The sequence below is a fragment of the Herpailurus yagouaroundi genome, unplaced genomic scaffold, assembly GCF_014898765.1.
Source record: "Herpailurus yagouaroundi ecotype Mexico unplaced genomic scaffold, PumYag 208, whole genome shotgun sequence".
In the NCBI taxonomy this organism is placed as follows: domain Eukaryota; kingdom Metazoa; phylum Chordata; class Mammalia; order Carnivora; family Felidae; genus Herpailurus; species Herpailurus yagouaroundi.
This window is the reverse complement of record NW_024412439.1, coordinates 297,393-321,066: the sequence shown is the minus strand read 5'-3', so window position 1 is coordinate 321,066 and position 23,674 is coordinate 297,393. Positions and strand designations below refer to the sequence as shown.

The 23,674-nt window shown below is 40.9% G+C and overlaps 1 protein-coding gene across 6 annotated transcripts in view; it reads left to right on the top strand.

The window, feature by feature from the left end:
• Nucleotides 1-23,674, top strand: part of DHRS7B (dehydrogenase/reductase 7B) — a 62,283-nt gene that overhangs the window by 15,527 nt on the left and 23,082 nt on the right. For 2 of the 6 annotated variants that reach the window (XM_040452972.1, XM_040452975.1), the window contains one exon: nucleotides 18,712-18,960. The exons of 2 other annotated variants lie outside the window; for them this stretch is intronic. The gene's annotated coding sequence lies outside the window, so the exon portion shown is untranslated. Of the gene's footprint in view, nucleotides 1-18,711; nucleotides 18,961-19,524; nucleotides 19,850-22,271; nucleotides 22,573-23,674 lie in introns of those variants that run through there. 2 more of the 6 variants (XM_040452971.1, XM_040452973.1) reach the window with 2 other exon arrangements.

The following is a 23,674-nucleotide window of genomic DNA, read 5'->3' as shown; positions in this document are numbered from 1 at the left end:
GAAATATATCTGATTTCTCCTTAGAAACTGTGTAAGCAAAAACAGAATGGAGTGAAATTTTCAAAGTGTTAAGAGAAAAAAGCTGAGAATTAAAAAATATATATTTTTAAAATTTTTGTTTATTAAAATATTTTTAATTATTTTTTATTTATTATTTTTGAGGGACAGAGACGGAGCATGAGTGGGGAGGGGCAGAGAGAGAGGGAGACACAGAATCTGAAGCAGGCTGCAGGCTCTGAGCTGTCAGCACAGAGCCTGACATGGGGCTCAAACCCAGGAGCTGTGAGATCATGACCTGAGCCAAAGTTGGATGCTTAACCGACTGAGCCACCCAGGTGCCTCAAATTTTTATTTAAAAAAATTTTTTTTTTAAACATTTACTCATTTTTTGAGAGAGAGAGAGAGAGAGAGAGAGAGAACGAACAAGGGAAAGACAGAGAGAGAGGGAGATGCAGGCTCCAGGCTCTGAGCTGTCAGCACAGAGCCCAACGTGGGGTTCGAACTCACAAACAATGAGATCATGACCTGAGCTGAAGTTGGACACTTGACCAACTGAGCCACCCAGGCACCCCAATTTTTGTTTATTTTTAAAGTAATCTCTATATCCAACATGGGGCTCGAACTCACAATCCTGAGATCAGGAGTTGCATGTTCCACTGACTGAGCCAGCCAGGGTCCCTAAAAGGCCTAGAATTCTATACCCTTGGGAGATACCTTTCAAAAGTGAAGGAGAAATCGACTTCAAACAAAAATTGAGGGAATTTGTTGCCACTAGACTTGCCTTGCAAGAAATGTTAAAAGAAGTTCTTCAGAAAGGGAAAATGGTATAGGTCAGAAACTCAGATCTACATCAAAGAAGGAAGAATGTCGGTGAAAGTATAAGTGAAAGTAAAATAAAAACTTTTATTTTTATTATCCTTAATTGACCTAACAGGTAACAGTTTGCTCAAAATAATAATAGGTAAGATGTATCAATTTGTGTGTGTGTATGTATGTGTGTGTGCTTATGTATAAATGAAATGAATGACAGCAATGATAGATGGAAGAAAGGAATTAGGAATATTTTGTCACTTGCATTATCTGTGAAGTGGTATAGTTTTGTTTGAAAGTGGCCTTGGGTTAGTTACAAATATATACTGCATTCTGTAGAGCAACCACTCAAAAAAGCATAACTGATATTCTAAGAAAGAAGAGAAAATGGAATTATATAAATGCTCAGTTAAAACTCCAAAATGTAAGGGTGCATGGGTGGCTCAGTTGGTTAAGTGTCTGACTCTTGATCTCAACTCAGGTCTTGATCTCAGGGTCATGAGTTCAAGCCCCTTATTGGGCTTTGCACTGGGTGTGAAGCGTACTTAAAACCAAACAAAAAGTCCAAAATGTAGAAGAAGTGTGGAAGACAAATATAGGAGCAAAGAATGATTACAACAAAGAGAAAACAGTAACAAATATGATAAATATTAATCTAACTATATCAATAATCCCTCTAAACATCAGTGGTCTAAAAATCAAGACCCAACCATATGTTGCCTGCAAGAAACTCATTTTAAATATAAAGACACATATAGATTAAAAATAAAGGGATAGAGAAAGATATATCATGCTGACTAATCAAAAGAAAGCAGGAATAGCTTAGACAGAACAGACTTCAGGGTAAGGAAAGTGATCAGGAATAAAGAGGGGCATTACATAATGATAAAGGGGTCAATACTCCCCAAAGACATAACATTCCTTAATGTGTATGCACCTAACTGCAGTGTGTCAAGGTACGTGAGGAAAAACTGGTAGAACTACAAATAGATGAATCCATTATTACAGTTGGAGACTTCAGTACCTCTCTGATCAGAAATGGACAGATCTAGCAGGCAGAAAATCAGTAAGAACCTATTTGAGGTTAACAGCACCATCAATCAACTACATATAATTGACATCTATAGAATATTTCTTTAAAAATTTTTTTAATGTTTATTTTTGACAGAGAGAGAGAGAGAGAGCGCATGAGCTGGGGAGGGGCAGAGAGAGGGAGACACAGAATCCGAAGGAGGCTCCAGGCTCTGAGCTGTCTGCACAGAGCTCGATGCGGGGCTCAAACTCACAGACTGCGAGATCATGACCTGAGCTGAAGTCGGATGCTCAACCGACTGGGCCACCCAGGCGCCTCAACATCTATAGAATATTTCATCCCAAAACAGAAGATTACAAATTCTTCACGTGGAACATTCACCAAGATAGATCGCATTTTGGGTCATAAAACACAACAAATTTAAAAGAGTAGAAATCATACAATGTCTGCTTTCAGGCCACATTGGAATTAAAGTAGAAGTCAGTAACAAAGATAGCTGGAAAATGCCCCAAATATTTGGAGATTAAACAACACACTTTTTTTTTAAGTTTATTCATTTATTTTGGGGGTGCCTGTGTGGCTCAGTCGAGCATCCGACTTTGGCTCAGGTCATGATCTTGCTATCCATGGGTTCAAGCCCCACATTAGCCCCACATGTGCTGACAGCTCAGAACCTGGAGCCTGTTTCAGATTCTGTGTCTCCCTCTTTCTCTGCCCCTCCTCCAGTTATGCGCTCTCTCTCTCTCTCTCTCTCTCTCTCCCCCCGTCAAAAATAAATAAACATTAAAAAAATTAAGTTCATTTATTTTTGAGAGAGAGCGAGCATGTACGAGCAGGGGAGAAGAGAGGGAGAGAGAGTCCCAAGCAAGCTCTGGTCTGTTAGCACAGAGCCGGATGCAGGGCTTGATCCCATGAACCATGCGATGACCTGCGCTGAAACCAAGAATTGGATGCTTAACTGACTGAGCCACCCAGGTGCCAGCACACTTCTAAATAACAAATGGCTCAAAGAAGAAATCTGAAATTTAAAAAATATTTTTAACTAAATGGAAATGAAAATCTAATTTACCAAAATATGTGGAATGTAGTGAAAACTGTGCATACAGAGAAATTTATAGCATTGAATACATATGTTAGAAAAGAAGAAAAGTCTAAAATTAGTAATTTAAACTTCTACCTTAGGAAAAAGAAGAACAAATCAAATTGAAAATAAGAATGATGATAATTAGAGTAGAAATCAGTGGAATTGAAAATGGGAAATCAGTAAAGAAAATCAACAAAACCAAAAACTGATTTTTTGAAGAGATTAATAAAATTGATAAGCCTCTAGCTAGGCTAAGGGGAAAAATAAGACATTGCTAATATCAGAAGAGAAAAGGGATATCACTACAGATTCCATGGACATGAAAAGGATAATAAAAATATTATCAATTCTATGCCCACAAATTTGATAACCTAGATGAAATTGACCAATTCTTTGAAAGACACAATCTGTCAAAGCTCGTACAAGAGGAAATAGACAATTTGAATAGACCTTTATCTGTGAAAGAAATTGGATTAATAATTAATGTTCCAAAGTAGAAAGCACGAGACCTGAATGAGTTCACAGGTGAATTCTGCTAAACATTTAAGGAAGAAACCACGCCAATTCTCTGCAATCTCTTCCAGAAGATAGAAGCAGAGGGAATACTTCCTACTTCACTATATGAGATCAATATTACCCTGATACCGAAACCAGACAAAGACATTACAAGAAAATAAAAGTACAGACCAATATCTCTTATGAACATATATGCAAAAATCCTCAACAAAATATTACCATATCGAATCAAGGATTGTATAAAAATAATTATACACTATGACCAAGTGAAATTTATCTCAGCCTGCAAGGCTAGGTGAACATTCAAAAATCAATTAAGTAATCCATAGCATTAACAGACTAAAGAAGAAAAATTATGGGATCATATCAATGGATGCAGAAAAAGCATTTCACAAAATATAATACCCATTCGTGATAACAACAACAACAACAACAACAACAACAACAACAAAATCTCAGCAAACTAGGAATAGAAAAGAACTTCAACTTGCCTGAGAACATCAAAGCCTCCCTGCTGAGGTCAGGAACAAAGCAATGATGTTCCTTTTCACAATTGCTTTTTAATGTAGTACTGGAAGTCCTAACCAGTGCAGTAAGATGAGAAAAGGAAATAAAAAATATGCTGTTTGAGAAGGAAGAAGTAAAACTGTCTTTTCTTGCAGATGATATGATTGTCTATGTGGAAAACCCAAAAGAATCAGTAAAAAAAACAACTGGAATTAATAAGGAATTATAGTTATGTTAAGAATACAAAGTTAGGGGCGCCTGGGTGGCGCAGTCGGTTAAGCGTCCGACTTCAACCAGGTCACGATCTCACGGTCCGTGAGTTCGAGCCCCGCGTCGGGCTCTGGGCTGATGGCTCAGAGCCTGGAGCCTGTTTCCGATTCTGTGTCTCCCTCTCTCTCTGCCCCTCGCCCGTTCATGCTCTGTCTCTCTCTGTCCCAAAAATAAATAAACGTTGAAAAAAAAATTAAAAAAAAAAAAAAAAAAGAATACAAAGTTAATACATAAAAGTCAATCACTTTCCTGTATACCAGCAATGAATAGTGGAATTTGAAACTAAAGACAATATCATTTATGTTAGCATCCTCCCCTTCCCCAAACAAAGTACTTAAGTATAAGTCTAACAAAATATATACGAGATGTATCTAAGGAAAACTACCAAATTCTGATATATGAAATAAAAGAACTAAATGAATAGAGATATATTCCATGATCACAGATAGAATGACTCAATATTGTCAAGATGTCAGTTCTTCTCAACTTAATCTATAGATTCAACGTAATCTCAATAAAAATCCCAGCAAGTTATTTTGTGGATGTTGACAAACTGACTCTAAAATTTATATGGAGAGGCAAAAGACCCAGAATAGCCAACTTGATAACTGAAGAACAAAGTTGGAAGATGACACTATGCAACATCAAGACTGACTATAAAGCTACAGTAATCAAGACAATATGGTATTGGTGAAAGAAGAGAAAGATCAATGGAACAGAGTAGAGAGCCCAGAAATGGACCCACAAAAGGTATGGTCAGCAGGTCATTGACAAAGGAGCAAAGGCAATACAATGGAACAAAGATAGTTTTTTTTCACAAATGGTGCTGGAACAACTGCACATCCACATGCAAAAAATGAATCTAGACATAGGCCTTATACTCTTCACAAAAATTAACTCAGACTGGACCATAGACCTGGATGTAAAACACAAAGCTATAAACCTCCTGGAATATAGTGTTGGAGAAAACCTTGATGACCTGGGGTATTAATGACGCCATTTTATTTTATTTTTTTTAATTTTTTTTCAACGTTTTTTATTTATTTTTGGGACAGAGAGAGACAGAGCATGAACGGGGGAGGGGCAGAGAGAGAGGGAGACACAGAATCGGAAACAGGCTCCAGGCTCTGAGCCATCAGCCCAGAGCCTGACGCGGGGCTCGAACTCACGGACCGCGAGATCGTGACCTGGCTGAAGTCGGACGCTTAACTGACTGCGCCACCCAGGCGCCCCTAATGACGCCATTTTAAATGCAACACCAAAGGCACAATCCATGAAAGAAATACTTGAAAACCTAGGGCTCCTGGGTGGCTCGGTTGAGTGTCCGACTTGATTTCAGCTCAGATCATGATCCCAAGGTTGTGGAATCGAGCCCTGTGGTCCGTGGCCTGCTTGAGATTCTCTTTCTCTCTCTCTCTCTCTCTCTCTTAAAAAAAAAAAAAAAAGATAATGTGGACTCTTAAAAACTTCTGCTCTGGGAAAAACAGTGTCAGGAATGAGAAGACAATCACAGATTGGGAGAAAATATTTGTAAAAGACATATCTCTGATCAAGGACTGTTATCCAAAATAGAGAACTCTTAAAACTCAATAGTAAGAAAATGAACAGCTCAAAATTTAGGCAAAAGACTGAACAGACAGCAAAGAAGATATACAGATAGCAAGTAAACATGCGAAAACATGTGCAACATCATATGTCACTGGAGAATGGCCAAACAACGGTGAGATATCAGTACACACCTATTAGAATGGCCAACATCCCAAACACTGACACCACCAAATGCTGGCAAGGATATGTAGCAACAGGAACTTGCATGTATTGCTGGCAGGAATGCGTAATGTCACAGCCACTTTGGAAGACAGTTTGACAGTTTTTTTTCAATAAAACTAAACATATTCTGGGGCACCTGGGCAGTTCAGTGGGTTAAACGTCTGATTTCAGCTCAGGTCATGATCTCATGGTTCGTGGGTTTAAGCCCTGTGTCGGACTCTGTGCCAACAGTTCAGAGCCTGGAGCCTGCTTCGGATTCTGTGTGTCTCTCTCTGCCCCTCCACCGTGTTCTCTCTCTCTCTCTCTCTCTTTCTCCCTCCCTCCCTCCCTCCCTCCCTCTCAAAAATAAGCCTTAAGAAATTAAAAAAAAATTAAACATACTTCTACTCTATGATCCAGTAATTGCACTCCTTGGTATTTACCCAAGCAAATTGAAAACTTATGTCCACACAAAAATCTGCAAACAGATGTTTTTAGCATCTTTATTCATAATTGCCATAACCTGGAAGCAACCAAGATGTCCTGCAGTAGGTGAATAAACTGTGGGACATACGGGAATATTGTATTTTATTTATTTATTTTTTTGTGGTACAAAAGAATGTTATTCAGTGTGAAAGGAGAGTGAGCTACCAAACCATCAGAGGACATGGAGGAACCTTAAATGCATATTGCTAAGTGAAACAAGCCACTCTTAAAAGGTTGTATACTGTATGATTCCAACTATCTGCCATTCTGGAAAAGGCAAAACTGTGGAGACAGTAGAAATACAATGGGTACCCAGCGTTGGGGGAGGGGGATGAATTAGCAGAGCACAGAGGATGTTTAAGGCAGTGAGACTATTCTGTATGATACTGCAGTGGTGAACACATGTCATTATACATTTTTCAAAGCCCACAGAATATGCACCGACAGTGAAGGGTAATAGAAACTGTGGACTTTGGTTGATAATGATGTGTCCATGTAGGTTCATCAGTTGTAACAAATTTACCACCATGATGGGAAATGGTGATAGCGGAGGAAGTTGGGCATCTGTGAGGATAAGGGATATAGTTTTATTATGAACCTAAAACTGCTTTAAAAAATAAAGTGTAGGGGCGCCTGGGTGGCGCAGTCGGTTAAGCGTCCGACTTCAGCCAGGTCACGGTCTCACGGTCCGTGAGTTCGAGCCCCGCGTCAGGCTCTGGGCTGATGGCTCGGAGCCTGGAGCCTGTTTCCGATTCTGTGTCTCCCTCTCTCTCTGCCCCTCCCCCGTTCATGCTCTGTCTCTCTCTGTCCCAAAAATAAATAAACGTTGAAAAAAAAAAAAATTAAAAAAAAAAAAAAATAAAGTGTATAAATTAAACAATTGAAAAGAGAATGGTAGTCACAGAACAGTGGAGTTACATGTTCAAAGCAAAAAGTCAACACCAAATTCCATATTAAAATTTATATCTAAAACGATCCTTCAAACATGAAAGTAAAGATATTCTCACATAAACAAAGACTGAGATAATCTATTGATTACAGACTTACCTTTCAAGAAACACTAAGCCAAGTCCCTTAGACCAAAAAGAAATGACTCCAGACTGGCTCAGGTCATGAGTCCATAGTCCGTGAGTTCGAGCCCCGCATCAGGCTCTGTGCTGACAGCTTGGAGCCCTGGAGCCTGCTTCGGATTCCGCCTCTCTCTCTCTCTCTCTCTCTCTCTCTCTCTCTCCCCCCCTCCCCCTCCCCCACCTATGCCCTGTCTCTGTCTCTCTCTGTGAAAAATAAATAAACTTAAAAAAAGTTAAAAAAAAGACTGTATAAATACATTTTCTCTTAACTTTTGTAAAAGTCATAAGATCGTATTAAAGCAGCAATAATTATTAACACTCTTGGGTTTATAACATGTTTAGATGTAACATGTGTGGCAATAAATTCGCAAAGGAGAAAGGCGGTAGCCAGAATGGGGTGTTTGAAATGAAGATTGTAAAGGGCTTCTCTTTGGCTGTGGGAATGGCTGAAGTGGGTGGAAGACAAGATAATAGAGGACAGGGTCACGGAACTAAGGCATGGGCAGGTGGAAGCCTGTGTATATGTGTATATACAATCTCCAGGAATTAGAATGACAGAAAATGCCCTGAAGAGAGTAATAGTGAGTGGCTAAAATCTTTTAAGTAACGGTGGGGTGGGGGCAGTGACCAAAAGGAAAGCGGGTGATTATAAGGAGGGGCAGTGAGTGACCTAGTGTGACACAGAAGAGTCACAGCTGGGCAGTTTTAGGGAGAAAGAAGGAGTACTAGGGAGGAGCTAGTTCATGAGGGATGTGGGGGAGACAACAGCCACCACTGCAGAGGTCTGCAGGGGAATCTGTCCTCAGGAAGAGCCAGACGTTGCTAGAAGAGGAAGGTGAAGGAACTATTCAGAGTTGAAGACACAAGTGGTTTTGCTGCTGATTGACCGAGAGGACCACGTGTTTAATATCGGGAAGAGTGGGAGATGGGATCAGAAGGGAGTGCAGAGTGGTTTGGGAGCCCAGGGTTGTCTCAAGGGGTCTGGGCTTCCTGTGGTGACTGGTGTAAACAGGGATAAAAATTATGATGAGATTGGTCTCAGTAGTTTCTGGGCAGATGGGGGTGGTAACGTTGGGCATTGGGGTTGGGGTGGAGGCCTTGCTGGGAGCTTCTTCTGGACTCCTGTTGATGGAATCTAGAAAAGATTCCTGACCCCGTGAATAGAGGTTGGCAGACAGCCCTTGTCACTCCCAGGGTGGCACATCTCTCTTGGTAGACAACTGTAGAGATCTTTAGGGGCTTCAAACTTTAGTAAATCATCAGAGGAGGATATCAAGAGTCCAGATTCCCAGGTGTCACCCTTTCTGGTATTACTGATTTCAAAGGTCTATACTGGGTGGGGCCTTAGACCTGGATTTTAACTGGTGCTTCTAATGCAAGTAGTGATTATCAGACTATGATGAGTAATGTGGCTTGGAGCCAGCTCATAGGAAGCCTGGAAAAGTCTGGTGATTTAGTCTGTAGTCACCTGGTCTCAAGTCCCAGGAATGGTGTAAATCAAGACCCCACCCACCATGCTGTCCCACATAGATGCCACTGTAACTTAACATTGATCAGTTTGTTCCTTTTGATGTTCTAGTTGATGGTTTTTATTAGCTAATTTTATTTTACAAAGTTGATACTTTCAGTGTAGCTGATTATTCATTTTTCCAACTTCATTCTGGCAAAGTTGAGTGTGAAGTAGAAGTTATGGAAATGCTTTTGTGTATCTTTATACACAAAACTAGAATAGTACAGTGAACCTCCATATACCCAGTGCCCAACCTCAATAGCCATCGGCATTTTGCCATGGAATGAAAGAAATAACATGTTCCATTTCTTGACTCATACATTTGACTTTAAAATTTGTTGTTTTCACCTCATTCTGTGGCTAAGCTTATTAACGCTTATATCATCAGAAAAAAAAGCTTCGTTATGTAACAGCGTATATTTAAATGCAGTTTAAAAGATAGCCCTTATACTGTTACGCGCTGTGACAACAAATACGGTGAACGTGTAAAAGATGTTGTCAATCTGAAGGATTTTTTCCTTTTAATATAGACTCTGGAATTTGCCAAGTATTTTCTTAAGACCAAAAAGGCTCTGAGAGAGAAATAAGGGGAAAAAAATCTGTTCGGGGGTCGGGTGGGTGGGGGGAGTGGGAAAGCAAAGGGTGAGTGAAAGAAATAGTTTGTTTGACTCCCTACCGTGGGCCTGTCCTGAGGAGACATAGCTGTGTCTCAGGGAGCTATTTGCTAGGACACTATGAAAATAAGGTGATAGGGCACTTGCTGGGCTATTTTTAAATGAAATCTTAGAAGCTGGCTGTGGAAAACCCCTCTCAGGTTATTATGCTTTCCTTCTCCTTTTGCCCTTTCAGTTTGTGAAGGTCCTTTTTTTTTTTTTTTTTTTTAATGTTTTCTGGCATAAGAGTCCATGCTTTACAAGTTTTAAGTAGAAGCATTGTAAAAACTGCTTCAGAATAAAGGGCGTTTCCTAGTTAAGTTTCACAATAATGTTTTTCAGTTCTAAAAATAACTTGGAATTCAGGGTGAAGTATCATCCTCAGTAAATTACAGTAAGGCAGATTGTCTGAAAGATGGTGGACAGGGACAGAGGATTTATCCAAATCTGTGAGGAAACTAAGGCAGTAATTTGTTAGAATTTAAAATAATCTGATTTCAACCACGAGCCTACTTGAAATTGGACAGCATTTAGTGTTTAATCCTTAGTGAATGACATACCTACTTTTCTTTTTTTGTTGTGATAAAATACACATAGTAAAGTTAACTGTCTTTTTAAGATTGTATTTTCAAGTAATCTCTACACCCAGCATGGGGCTCGAACTCATAACCCTGTGATCAAGAGTTGCCCTCCCCACAGACCGAGCCAACCTGGCACCTCACAGAGTTTACCACCCTGACCATTTTTAAGTGTACAGGTCAGTGGTATTAAATACATTCGTAGTGTTATGCCACCCTCACTACCATCCATCTCCAGAATTCTTTTTATCTTGTAAAATGGAAACTCTCCATTAAAATATAACTCCCATCCCTTCCTGCTCCCACCCCAGTCCCTGGCAAGTGCCATTCAACTTTCTCTAAGGATTTGACTGCTCTGAATGTCTCATATAAGTGCAATCATAAAGTATTTGCCCTTTTGTGACTGGCTTATTTCACTAGCATAATGTCTGCAAGGTTCATCCGTGTTGTAACATATTGCAGAATTTCCTTCCTTTTTATGGCTGAATAGTATTCCATTGTATGTATACTATATTTTGCTTATCTGTTCACTGGTTGATGGACACTTGGGTTGCTTCCGTGTTTTATCTATGGTGAATAATGCTTCTGTAAGCATGGGTGTACACTTACCTCTTTGGGATTCTGTCTGATTTTTCGCGGTATATATCCAGGGGTGGAATGGCTGGATCATATGGTAAATCTTTTTATTTTTTTGAGGAACCTCTGTACTATTTTCTCAGCATGTCTACCATTTTATGTTCCCACCCACAGCGCGCAAGGGTTTCAACTTCTTTACATCTGTCCAAACACTTGTCATTTTCTGGTTTTTGTTTTTGTTTTTGTTTTTGTTTTTGTTTTTGTTTTTGGTAGTAGTCGCCCTAGTGGATGTGAGGTACTATGTCACAGTTTTCATTTGCATTTCACTAATAAATAGTGATACTGAGCATCTTTTCATGTACTTACTCGTCATTTTCATACCTCTTGTTGAGAAATGTCTATTCAAGTCCTTTGCCCATTTTTGAATCAGATTGTTTGTTTTGAGTTTGTTTGTTTTTTTAAGTTTATTTACTGATTTTTGAGAGGTGGGGGGAGGGAGACAGAGACAAAGGCAGAGAGAATCTCAAGCAGGCTCCACACTGTCAGTTTGGAGCCCAAACTGGGTTTGAACCCATGCACCGTGAGATCATGGCCTGAGTCAAAATCAAGAGTCAGGAGCTTAACTTAACAGGCACACCTGTTTTGTTTTGAGTTTTATGAGTTCTCTATATATTGTGGATATTGATCCCTTATTAGATAAATGGTTTGAAAATATTTCTCCCATTCTGTACATTGCCTTTTATTTTGTGGATAGTGTCTTTTAACGCACAAAATTTTAAAATGTTCATGAAGTTTAGTTTGTGTAGTTTTCTTTTGTTGCCTGTGTCTTTGGAGTTGTATCCTAGAAATCACGGTCAAATCCAATGTTGTGAAGCTATTGCCCTATGTTTTTTCTTCAAAGAGTTTTATTGATTTAGGTCTTACGTTTAGGTCCTTGATCCATTTTGAGTTAACTTTTGTATAAGGTAAGGGTCCAACTTTGTTCTTTTGCATGTGAATATCTGTTTTTCCCAGCACCGTCTGTTGAAAAGACTGTCCTTTCCCCATTGACTGAGGTTGGCACCCTTGTCAGAAGTAATTTGATGATATATGGAAGGGTTTATTGCTGGATTTGCTGTTGTATCCCCCTGGTCTATATGTCTATCTTTATGCCAGAACCACATTTTTTTTTTTAATGTTGATTTATTTTTGAGAGAGAGAGAAACAGAGCATGAGTGGGGGAGGAGAGAGAGAGAAGGAGACACAGAATCCAAAGCAGGGTCCAGGCTCTGAGCTGTCAGCACAGAGCCCCACGCGGGGCTCGAACCCATGAACGATGAGATCATGACCTGAGCCGAAGTCAGACACTTAACTGACTGAGCCATCTAGGCACCCTAGAACCACATTGTTTTGATTACTGTAGCCTTGTTTTGAAATCAGGAAATAGGCGTCTTCCAGCTTTGTTCTTTTTCAAGATTGTTTTGGCTATTTGGAGACATTTGAGTTCCCATATGAATGTTAGGATGGGTTTTTCTATTTTGGAAAAATGTCCCTAGGATTTTGCTGGGTATTGCACTGAATCTATAGATCACATTTTAATAATATTAAGTATCCTACTCCACGAATATGGGATATGTTTCCGTTTATTTACATCTTGTTTAATTTCTCTCAGCAGTATTTTGTAGTTGTCATTTTATAAGTCTTTACCTCTGTGGTTAAGTAAATATTTAAGTATTTAATTTTTCAGCTATCTTGTAAGTAGATTTGTTTTTGTAATTTCCTTCTCAGATTAGTCATTGTTTGGATAGAGAAATGCCAACTGATTTTTCTGTGTTGACTTAATATCTTGCTACTTTGTAGTATTTATTTATTCTTACACCTTTTCTGTAGTCTTTAGTGTTTCCTATGTATGAGATCATATCATCTGCAAATGGAGATAATTTTACTTCTTCCTTTCCAATTTAGATATCTTTTATTTCTTGCCTCATTCCAATACTATGTTGAATAGAAGGAGTGAAGTGGGCATCCTTGCTTTGTTCCTGATCTTAAAGGAAGAGCTTTCAGTCTTTTACCATTGAGTATGATGTTTGTTGTGGGTTTTCATATATAATTTTTATTAATTTGAGGTAGTTTACTTCTGTTCCTATTTTGTTGAGTGTATTTCTCATGAAAGTGTGTTAAATTTTGTCAAGTGCTCTTTCTGCATCAATTAAGATGGTTATGTGGTTTTATTCCTCCAGTTGATGCGGCATATTTTACATTGATCAATTTTCATATGTTGAACCATTCTTGCATTTCAGGGACATCTCAGTTGGTCATGATGTATATTTTTAAAAATATGCTGCTGAGTTTTGTTTATTAATATTTTGTTGAGGATTTTTGCATCGATTTTCAAAAGGGATATTGGTCTGTAGTTTTTTTTTTCTTTTGGTTTTAGATTTTTTTCTTTAATTTTTTTTTCAACGTTTTTATTTATTTTTGGGACAGAGAGAGACAGAGCATGAACGGGGGAGGGGCAGAGAGAGAGGGAGACACAGAATCGGAAACAGGCTCCAGGCTCTGAGCCATCAGCCCAGAGCCTGACGCGGGGCTCGAACTCACGGACCGTGAGATCGTGACCTGGCTGAAGTCGGACGCTTAACCGACTGCGCCACCCAGGCGCCCCTAGATTTTTTTCTTTATGGTGTTTTTTTTCTTGGTATCAGTGTAATGCTGATCTCATTGAATGAGTTAGGAAGTGTTCTCTACAATATTTTTGGAAAAGTTCAAGGGCTTGTATTCTTTAAATGTTTGGTAGAAGTCATGAGTGAAGCCAACTTTTCTTTGTTGACTTTTTTTTTTTTAATCACTGACTCAGTCTCCTTAATAGTTACTGGTCTATTCAGATTTTCTGTTTCTTAGTAATTGAGTTTTGGTAGTTTTGTGTTTCTAGGAATATGTCCATTTCATCTAGTTTATACAGTTTATTGGTGTATCAAGTTCATAGTACTCTCCGGTAATCCTTTTTTATTTCTGTAGAATCAGTAGTAATGTCCTCACTTTCTTTTTCGATCTTAGTAATTTGAGTCTTTTCTTCGTCTCTCTTTTTTTTTAGCCCAGCTAGCTAAAGGTTTGTCAATTTTGTTGACCTTTTCAAAGCACCAACTTTTGGTTTCATTGATTTCTCTATTTTCTATTCTGTTTCATTTATCTCTGTTCCAATCTGTATTATTTCCTTTCTTTTGCTAGCTTTGGCTTTAGTTTGTTCTTTTTTCTAGTTTTTTTTTTTTTTTTTTGTAGTTAGGTTATTGAGATCTTTCTTGTTTTATAATGTATGTATTTACAGCTATGAGTTTCCCCCTTAGCACCATTTTTGTTGTATATCATAAGTTTGATGTATGTGTGTATGTATGTGTGTGTATAATATTTATTTGGGGCGCCTGGGTGGCTCAGTCGGTTAAGCGTCCGACTTCAGCTCAGGTCACGATCTCACGGTCCGTGAGTTCGAGCCCCGCATCGGGCTCTGGGCTGATGGCTCAGAGCCTGGAGCCTGCTTCCGATTCTGTGTCTCCCTCTCTCTCGGCCCCTCCCCCGTTCATGCTCTGTCTCTCTCTTCTCAAAAATAAATAAACGTTAAAAAAAAATTTTAAAAAAAATAATATTTATTTAACATAATAATAAATATTTAATATATATAATACATATTTAAAAACAAACACACATATATATGTGTATTTTTTAACTTTATTTATTTATACTGAGAGAGAGAGAGAGAGAGAGGGAGAAAGAGCACACATGAGCAGGGGAGGGGCAGAAAGAAAAGGGAGAGAGAGAATCCTAAGCAGGCTCCATGCTATCAGCACAGAGCCTGATGTAGGACTCAATCTCACAAACCATGAGATCATAACCTCAGTGAAATCAAGGGTCAGACACTTAACCACCTGAGCCACCCAGGCACCCACGGTATATTATATTTTTGTTTTTATTTATCTCTATTTTCTCGTATCTCTTGTTGTTGATTTCCAACGTTATCCTGTTGTGGTTCACAGAAGATACTTTGTATGATATCTATCTTTCAAATATTAAGACTACTTAGAGAGGGGTACCTGGGTGGCTCAGTCGGTTAAGTGTCCGAGTTCAGCTCAGGTCACGATCTCACAGTCCGTGAGTTCGAGCCCCACGTCAGGCTTTGTGCTGACAGCTCAGAGCCTGGAGCCTGCTTTGGATTCTGTGTCTCCCTCTCTCTCTGCCCCTCCCCTGCTCATGCTGTCTCTGTCTCAAAAATAAATAAAAACATTAAAAAAAAAAGACTACTTAGAGAATTTGTGCCTAACATATGTATATCCTGAAAATTGTCCCATGTGTACTTGAGAATAATGTGCATGCTATTGTTGTTAGGTAGTGTTTTATACGTCTTTTAGACCTAGTTATTGTGTTAAGTCCTTTATTTTCTTACTTATCTTTTGTCTGGTTGTACTTTCCATTATTATGAGTGGGATATTAAAGTTTCCAACTACTATTGTAGGACTATCTGTTTTGCCTTCAATTTTGTCTGTTTTTACTTCATATATTTAAAGTCTGTTTTGTCTGATATTAGTGTAGCCACCCCTCCTCTCTCTCTCTCTCTCTCTCTCTCTCTCTCTCTCTTTGCATGGAGTATCTTTTTCCATCTTTTCACTTCCAACCTCTTTGTGTCTTTGGGTCTTAAGTGAGTCTCTCGTAGGCAGCATGTAGTTGAATCATGTGTTTTTATTTATTCTGCCAAATTCTGTCCTTTGGAAAGTTTAATCCATTCACATTTAAGGTAATTACATAAGGAAGGACTTACTTCTGCAGTTGTGCTATTTGTTTTCTGCTCTCCTCCCCTTATTTCCTGTATTACTGTCTTCTTTTACATGTAGTTGATTTTTTTGTAGCGAAACGTTTTGATTCTCTTCTCATTTCCTTTTGTGTATGTTCTATAGTAATTTTCTTTGTGGTTGCCATCGGGGTTATGTTTAACATGCTAATGTTGTAACACTGTAATTCGACTTTATACCAGCTTAACTTTAATAACAGACAAAAATTCTCCTTTATAGCCCTTATCCCTTTTGGTTGTTGGTGTCACAAAATTACGTCTTTATACGTTGTGTGTCCCAAAGACTAAACTAATAATTTAAAATGCATTAATCTCCTAAATTATATAGGAAACAAGATTCAGAGTTACAGAACAAAGTTACAATAAGACTAGCTTTTAAACAAAACTGTTTTTAAAAAATGTATCTTTTATAGCATGTAGAAAATAGAAAGTGGAGTTACAAACCGTTGTAATAATTCCAGTTTTTATAGTTTTGCATGTATATAACTTTACTGAAATCTGTATTTCTCCATATGACTTTGAAGTACTGTTTCGTGTCTTTTCATTTCACCTTGTAGGAGAGGACTTCCATGAACATTTCTGCAGAGCAGATCTACTGATAAACTATCTCAGCTTTTGTTTATCTGGGAATGTCTTCATTGTCCCCTCACTTTTGAAAGACGATTTTGCCAGATACAAGATTTTTGGTTGACAATTTTTTCTTTTATCACTTTGAGTATAGTGCCCACTTCGTTATATTTGTCAAAGTTTGTGATGAGAGATCTGTTGATCATCTTATTGAGGATCTCTTATATTTGACAAGTCTCTGTCTTTGCCTTTAAGGAAGTTTGATTACGACATGTCTTGGTATGGTTCTCTTTGAGTTCATGTTACCTGGAGCTCCTTGAGTTTTTTGGGTGTTTTATTCGTGTCTTTCAGCAAAGTGGGGAGGTCTTCAGCCACTGTTTCTTCAAGTATTCCCTCTGCCCCGTGCTCTTTTCTGTTTTTGAAGCTTCTATAATGTGTATGTTGGTCGGCTTGATGTGTCTCGTGATTCCCTTATAACTCCGTTCACTTCTATTCAGTCTTTTTTTTCTCCTGTTTCTTAGATTCAACAATACTTTCCATTGTCCTGTCTTCAAATTCGGTGATGCTTCTGCCTGCTCGAATTTTCCTTTGAATTGCTCTAGTGAATTTTTCATTTCAGTTATTATTCTTTTCAATTCCAGTGTTTCATTTTGCGTTCTTTTTCTGTCTCGTTATTGATATTTTGATTCTTTTCATACATTATTTTCTTGACTTTCTCTACATCTTTCTTTAGTTTTTTTTTTTTTTTTTGAGCATCTTTAGACAGTTGTTTTAATATCTTTCTTTATAAAGTAAACCTATCTTTAGGTCTTTTGCAGGGACAGTTTCTGTTGTCTTTTTCCCTTTGAATAGACCGTGGTTTCCTCTTTCTTTGTATGCCTTTTGACTTTTTTTGTTGAAAACAGGACATTTGAATCTAATAACGTGGTAACTCTGGAATCAGATTTTCTCTTTTCCCTAGTGTTTCCTCTTTTTTGTTAATTAATTAATTAGCTTCCCTGTTTTTGTAGGATGTGTCTGTGCCAGGGATCAGCATGATATATAAACTTAAGGTCTTCTCAGGTCTTTTCCAAGCCTGGCTTTCTAAGAGCCTAGTTTTCTAAAAGCCTACTTTCCTTGGACATGCGTGGTCACTTTCTAATTTTACCCACACATTCAGTTGCTTTTGAATGTCCAACTCTTTAATTAATGGCTCCCAGAAGGAGAAAAAGAGGAAAGTGAAGGGAGGATAACATGCTGCCAGCTCTTTAAATAGCCGGTCGTCACCTCATCCAGAGGTGGAGATGCTTGCTCCAATGGAGGGAGGTGCAACCACAATGGTGGCCCACCTCTGTGATCAGAAAGCAGCAATCAGCAGTCAGGCCCAAATCCATAATGTTGGGAGCAGAGGGTCTTTTTTGCCCACCCTCATTCCAGCAGGCTGTGTTGCGCCAGGATCTGGTGCACAGCTGCACGTCCCTGAGGTGGAGCCTGTGTAGCTGCTACTGTGTGTACAGCTGAAATTGACTGAAATTAACTACAACTTACCAGACAAGCCTTCTCAGAGAATTTGCAAGCCTTCAATAGATTCCAGAGTTCTAAAATACACAGTTATACCAAACATTCTGCCAGGGCGATTATTGAGGAGGTTAGCAGACAGATTCCTGATGCTTCTTACTCCACCACTATCCTAGCATCCTTCTTCGTCTTTTTGTTCTTCTTCTTCTTTGTTTAAAATGTTTTGTTTTATTTTTAAGAGGGGGGGAGGGGCAGAGGCGGCTGTGCGATGAGAGCGGAGAGCCCAGTGCCAGGCTCGAACTCACGAACCGTGAGATCATGACTTGAGCTGAAGTCAGATGCTTAACTGACTGAGCCACCCAGGTGCCCTGTCCTAGAATCCTTCTAGTGTACATTTTATTTGTTTTTTTTTACTGTTTGTCTCTCCCATTGATACGTCATCTCCATGAGGACAATGATTCACTTTGTGTTTGTTCACTGTACCACCGACCCTGGAAAAATCGACACACAGTAGGTGCTCAGTAAATGTTTGTAGAATGAATCTATACCATAGCACATACGGAGGGCAATTGTGCTCAAGTTTGAATACAAATATTGTGAGTTACTGTGTTGTATGATTATTTCTGAAGCTCATGCCCAGGCCCAGTTCCTGTTAGATACTCTGGTTTGAGCCCTACCAGCTCCTTTTAAACACACTGGATTCCTGACTTTATGTTTACATGGCACCTTGTTTGTCATATTCTTATTGTTGTATGTAGTTTTTTAAGGTAATAATCTAAAACTCAGGAGTCACAAACTAGCAGCTGCCCTGGGCCAGGTTGTGTGTTGTGTGGCCAGCACAGTGGTTTGAATTGTTTTGACTTTGAATTAAAGCTTCAGGTGAGGCTTGTCCTTTAGACAGGCCACCACTATGTGGTTTTACAATGATTGTTTCTTTCATTATCACAGTTCTAATCACTTAATTGTTGTATTTCTTTGTTTGTCGTCAGCCTCCTCATCTAGGCTGTGATCTCCACGAGGTCAGAAACCATGTCTACCTCATTCATTGCCTTACACCCCAGTCCTAGCTGAGTCTGATACAGGATGGTGCTTGATAAATGAGGTGTGAATGAACATAAAGTAATCCATCTGGTCTCTTTACCACACATACTTAAACACAAATAACCCTCGAAGCCACCTGCTTGGCTGCCATTGCCTAGTTCCTTCCGCAGATCTTCTCCAGGAATTTCCTTTCTTCGGTGAGTTTAGGGGTCAGCACCATGTGTGTTCAGAACATTAGCATGTACAGGATGCTCCCTATGTGTTTTCTCATTGGAATAACCATCCCCATTTTGAAATTACAGTACACGTTTGCAGATGGTAAATTTGCCCATGTCACACAGCAAGTACACGACGTGGTGGACTCGAACCCAGCTCCCCAAGTGCCAACTTGGTGCCTTTTCTGCTTCACCCTCACAGTGAACTTGCTGTCTGGTTTCTGTCAGGGCCTCTTGTGTGTTTTCTAGGAAAGTGGGTGAGATCACTCCTGCATCTCCCAGTAATACCTGATTCATTTTATAAAGCATGTTAGACACCGAATTTGTTGTTTGTTTTTGTGTGTGTGGGGGGGGGGGGGGGCAAGGTCCTAGGTAGGCATCATGAGTGCTGTTTTTAAAAAGCAGAACTAAGACTCTGTTTTCTAATAAACGTGCCCTGTCCTTGTGTAGGGAGCCTGCCCTGCAGGGTCTGGAGCTGTGCTTGGCTCCTCTCTTCCCGCCCTCCCTGGCTGGGGCTGCTGTGCAGCGTGTGTGCTCAGCGTCTCACTGGGGAGCAGGGCTCGCTTCAGCGTGGTTGCTCTTCCCGGGAGTGGGCGCTCAGGAGCCCGGTCTGAAATAGTCTCAGGCCTCCCTTTTGGTTTCATCTTGACTAATGCCAGCCGGCACTCCTTTAACTGGGGGCCCTAAGGCTGGCATCCCAAAGTACACCCTCCAGGTCACTTGTCAGTGGCCCGTTCCGGCACTTTAGAGAGGGCTTGCTGACCTGAAGTTGTCCTCTGGCCTATACTCTTAGTCACTCTGTCCCAGGTCAAAAGACCAAAGAAGACGCTGGCACCAGGACCCGCCACTGGCAAAGTAGCTGTCATTTGAGGTAGGATATTGTTTTTTCTTTCCAGTTGAAGACAGCCTTAGCTGCCGCTGCTCATATGCTTAGACCAAAAAAGAGCAGCTTTCTCTGCTTTTACTTTCTGAAAATAGATACGTATTTTCAGATATGGGTCATAAGCATGACCCATAGCTTATGTCACCTTTGGTAGATCAGCTGTTTAGAGCTGGTCGTCACTTATGAAATATAAGAGCGGGTGTAGGTTTGTGGGAACGGGATCCTAACTGCTTTTGGTGATACTAAGCCACTCCTTGCCGCATGATTTCAGCGTCCTGCCTTCCAGTTGGAACTCCTCTCTGCCCTTTAGCCCGATTTTCTTGTGCATAACATGGCAGATTATTCCATGACTAATCCTTCTTTCAGACCTGAAATCATTTTTATTCTTGAACTGTGGAGAGCTTTTGGATACCCTCTTTTGATTTTCAGATGTGGCTGTTAATGGTTTAATTTCTATGTGTGGTTCTGAGTAGATTCCCACAACTTGTTTTTATTGATGGTTCAAATTATTTTTTATAATTGCTCGAGAGAAGAAAGGAATCTTAGGACCAGATTGCATCTGTGAAATGCAACGTAGAATTGTGGCTAAAGGATGAGGAATGGGATAACGTTAAAGTGACATTTCTGCGCAGAGTCGATTTCTTGGAGATCATCTTGTTTCTAGTTTGAGGTTCCAAAAGGAATGTCTCAGTAGAATAAGGGAACAGCTGAATTTCAAAGTCACAGTGAGAACCCATGAACTTTCTGGCTGCCCAGGCCCATGTAACACTCACCCATGAGGAACTTTTCTACCTTTACCCTCTTTTAACTTAGGTCTAGAGCTCCATAGTCTGTGGTGTGTGAAAATACAGGTGGATGAGCTTAGTGCGTGAATGCCTAAACTCTCTAACTTCTACACGCCGGTTGATGTGGCTTATTACTGGAAGGTCATGCTTCAGGTCACTTCCCTGTCAATTAAGAGAGTAGACATGACTGTGAGTGCATACGCTTCTATTAGGCAGTGCACTCGCACATCTAGACCATGTGTGATCTGTGGTTCCTATCCAAGGGAGGCTGTCTTGCCTTTTTCCTTTTCTGACCTCACTCTCTTTTTGTGACTTGCCCTACTTTCTGCTCTGGCTCACAGCGATGCTGGGCTATCCCTTCTATCTACGAGCTGATCTCCAAATGCTAGAAATTGTGAGCTAGATTTTTTTCCCCACTCTCTTTTATGCTGTCAGTCCTGCCTTCCCAGTTCTGTCTGAAACTAGCAGTTGAGCATTTTGGTATAAAAGGCAAAACTTGTAAACACATTAAAATCCTTCTTAAATGTCATTTTCAAAGTACACAGGCCCCCTTTGACTCCGTTTTACAGAAGAGATTTACTTCCTAATCTGGAAATGTGGCCAGCCAGGACACAATTCCTTTCTTCCACTTTGAAGTTGTCTCTTTGCTTGGAGAATGCCCCCGGACACCACAGCAAGGTGGTAGGGCTGAGTTATCTCCATGCCTTGCTCTCTTGAACATCCTGAGTGCTGAGGGTGAGACAGGGAGGAGCCGGCCCAGCTGATGCTCAGAGACTGGAGAGGCCTGGTGGCCCAGCGGCCCATCAGTATGGCCACGTGCACTGCAGAGTGGAATGCGAGGGGGAAGGTCTTTCCGAACTTGAGAAACTCCCGGAGAGTTGGGATCGTCAATATGACCGCCTTCACCTGGTCAGGAAAGTGACCTGAATACCTACCCTGAAATTGAATGTGATGCTGTCAAATAAATGGCTTGCTCTGGAATGTCTTTTGCCACCATCATCATCCTGAGTGAGCTGGGCGCAACTGGTGCTGATTTCTAATTTACTTTGCATTCTGACTCTAATGACTCGCCAGACTGAATGCAGATGTGCGCTCTCCCCACAGAAAGCCGGCCCGTGGGCCGAGGATGGATCCCATTAACGTGGTGCCATATTTGCCTCAGGCAAAGTGGTCCCCAGGGCCAGGAGACCAAGGCTGGCACGCGATGTTGTGTCAGGTGCTCAAGGAATCCCAGAAGTGTACCAGACGGTGTGTAGTTTTCTCTCTTTTGTTCGTGACCTAGATTGATGGCTTGAGTTGTAAATAGGTGCATGAAAATGCGGTTTGTTGGGAGCGTCGCTGTCCCCCGGGGGGAACCTCGCTAGATGGGTTTTCATCCCGCTCCTCCCCAGGCGCGAGGAAAGGGTGGCAGGGGCGGTTTGAAATTTGTCTGCTCTCTCCTTGCTGTGTTGGCCTCGATAACTCTTGTGGTGGCCACAAGAGTTTTCTAATACAAACCTTGGCATATGGGATCCTGACTTCTGACAGAGTTGGGGTGTCTTTTTTCCTAGTTGTTAATGTAATTAAACCAAAGGGTTTATGAAGATATAAAAATTAAACTCCAGTGAGCTCTATGTTTAATGAATTTCCTTCATTTGGAAGAAACCAGTTTTCATAAACCAGGGACTCTTTCAGACTACCTTGGGAACCTGGCTGCGGTGAGACCAGTTCCTGGGTCAGGAGCTTTTAGTTAGTTGTGGGTCATGATGATGCTGACGGCAACTACATTTACCGGGCACTTCCCCTTTTCTAGAGACCGTGCACGCTTTTCCACGTAGTAATTCATCTGACCTCAGAACAACAACCTGCAAGGTGGGCACTCACATGCCCTCATTTTGCAGATGAGGATACTGAGGCCCAGAGTGGTGAGGTCCCGTACCCAGGCTGGTAAGTAAGTGGCTGAGCCAGAACGGGAACCCAGACAGGCTGCTCGAGGGTTCATCCTTGTAACTCCTGCACTGCCGTCACTTTGCCATCATTAGTGTTTTCCGTGTGGTCTCTGCAGCCTCTGAATTTGGGGGGCAACAGGCCCCCATAGCCTTCAGTGGAGTTCTGGTTCAGCCCCGGCTTGAAAGTCTGAACCGGGCAGGCTTCACAAGACTCTGGTCTCCAGGGCCTGCGGAGGAGTATGCAGACCTGTTTCCACCCAGCTGACCTAATGGAGCTCTGGGCCCCCTCCCACGGGCCGAGGCCTGTTTTCCCTTCACGAGTCCCTTCTTCACCTCCCTGGTCATCCTGGGCAGTGGCCGGGTCCTGGGTAATTCTGGGCCAGGCAGGGTGGTCCACCTGGGGACCTGCCTGATACAAGGATCTGGGATTACAGTGGGATCAAGCTCTTCCTAGATGGTCGTCCTGCTGGGTTGAAAGCTCTCTACCCCAAAATTTATTACATGAAAGTTCTGAGCTATAATTACCTTGGGGTCTACCTGTGTTTTCTAATTGCTATAGTCTTCTGGTAAAGCTACACTAACAGATTGGCAATCATTCCTGCCCCCTGAGAATTCATCCCTCCCATCCTCGGGAAACACTCCTACAGCCTCGGTCTTCAGGGGTGGGCCCCGTGAAGATCCCCAGGCAGCACTCACAAACCCATGAAACTGCAGAGGCACTGGTACCTGCTCTAAGTTCCTGCTTCTGAGTACTTCCCAGGTGCCAGACAGAGGGTCCTAGGGTCCTAGCATTTCCCCCTGGGACTCGGCCTGACCTGTAAGCTCCAATACCTGGCCTTGGCTTCCAGCCGTGGGCAGGGGATGGTGCCATTAGTACCCTGGAAAAGAGCTGGGCACTTTAGAAGCCACTTTAATTGCCAGTCCATCCAAGTGTAGGCCTGACACAGTGTAGGGTGAGAGGGAAATGTAACCACTTAGCAGACAGTAGTTGGGGATTTTTCAGAAGTAGAATAAGTGGAGGTTGATGGGAAACAGTCATTTTTACAGGTGTTTGCTAAGAATGGTAATTTTTTATGGTGACCAAGAAATTGGATATATTT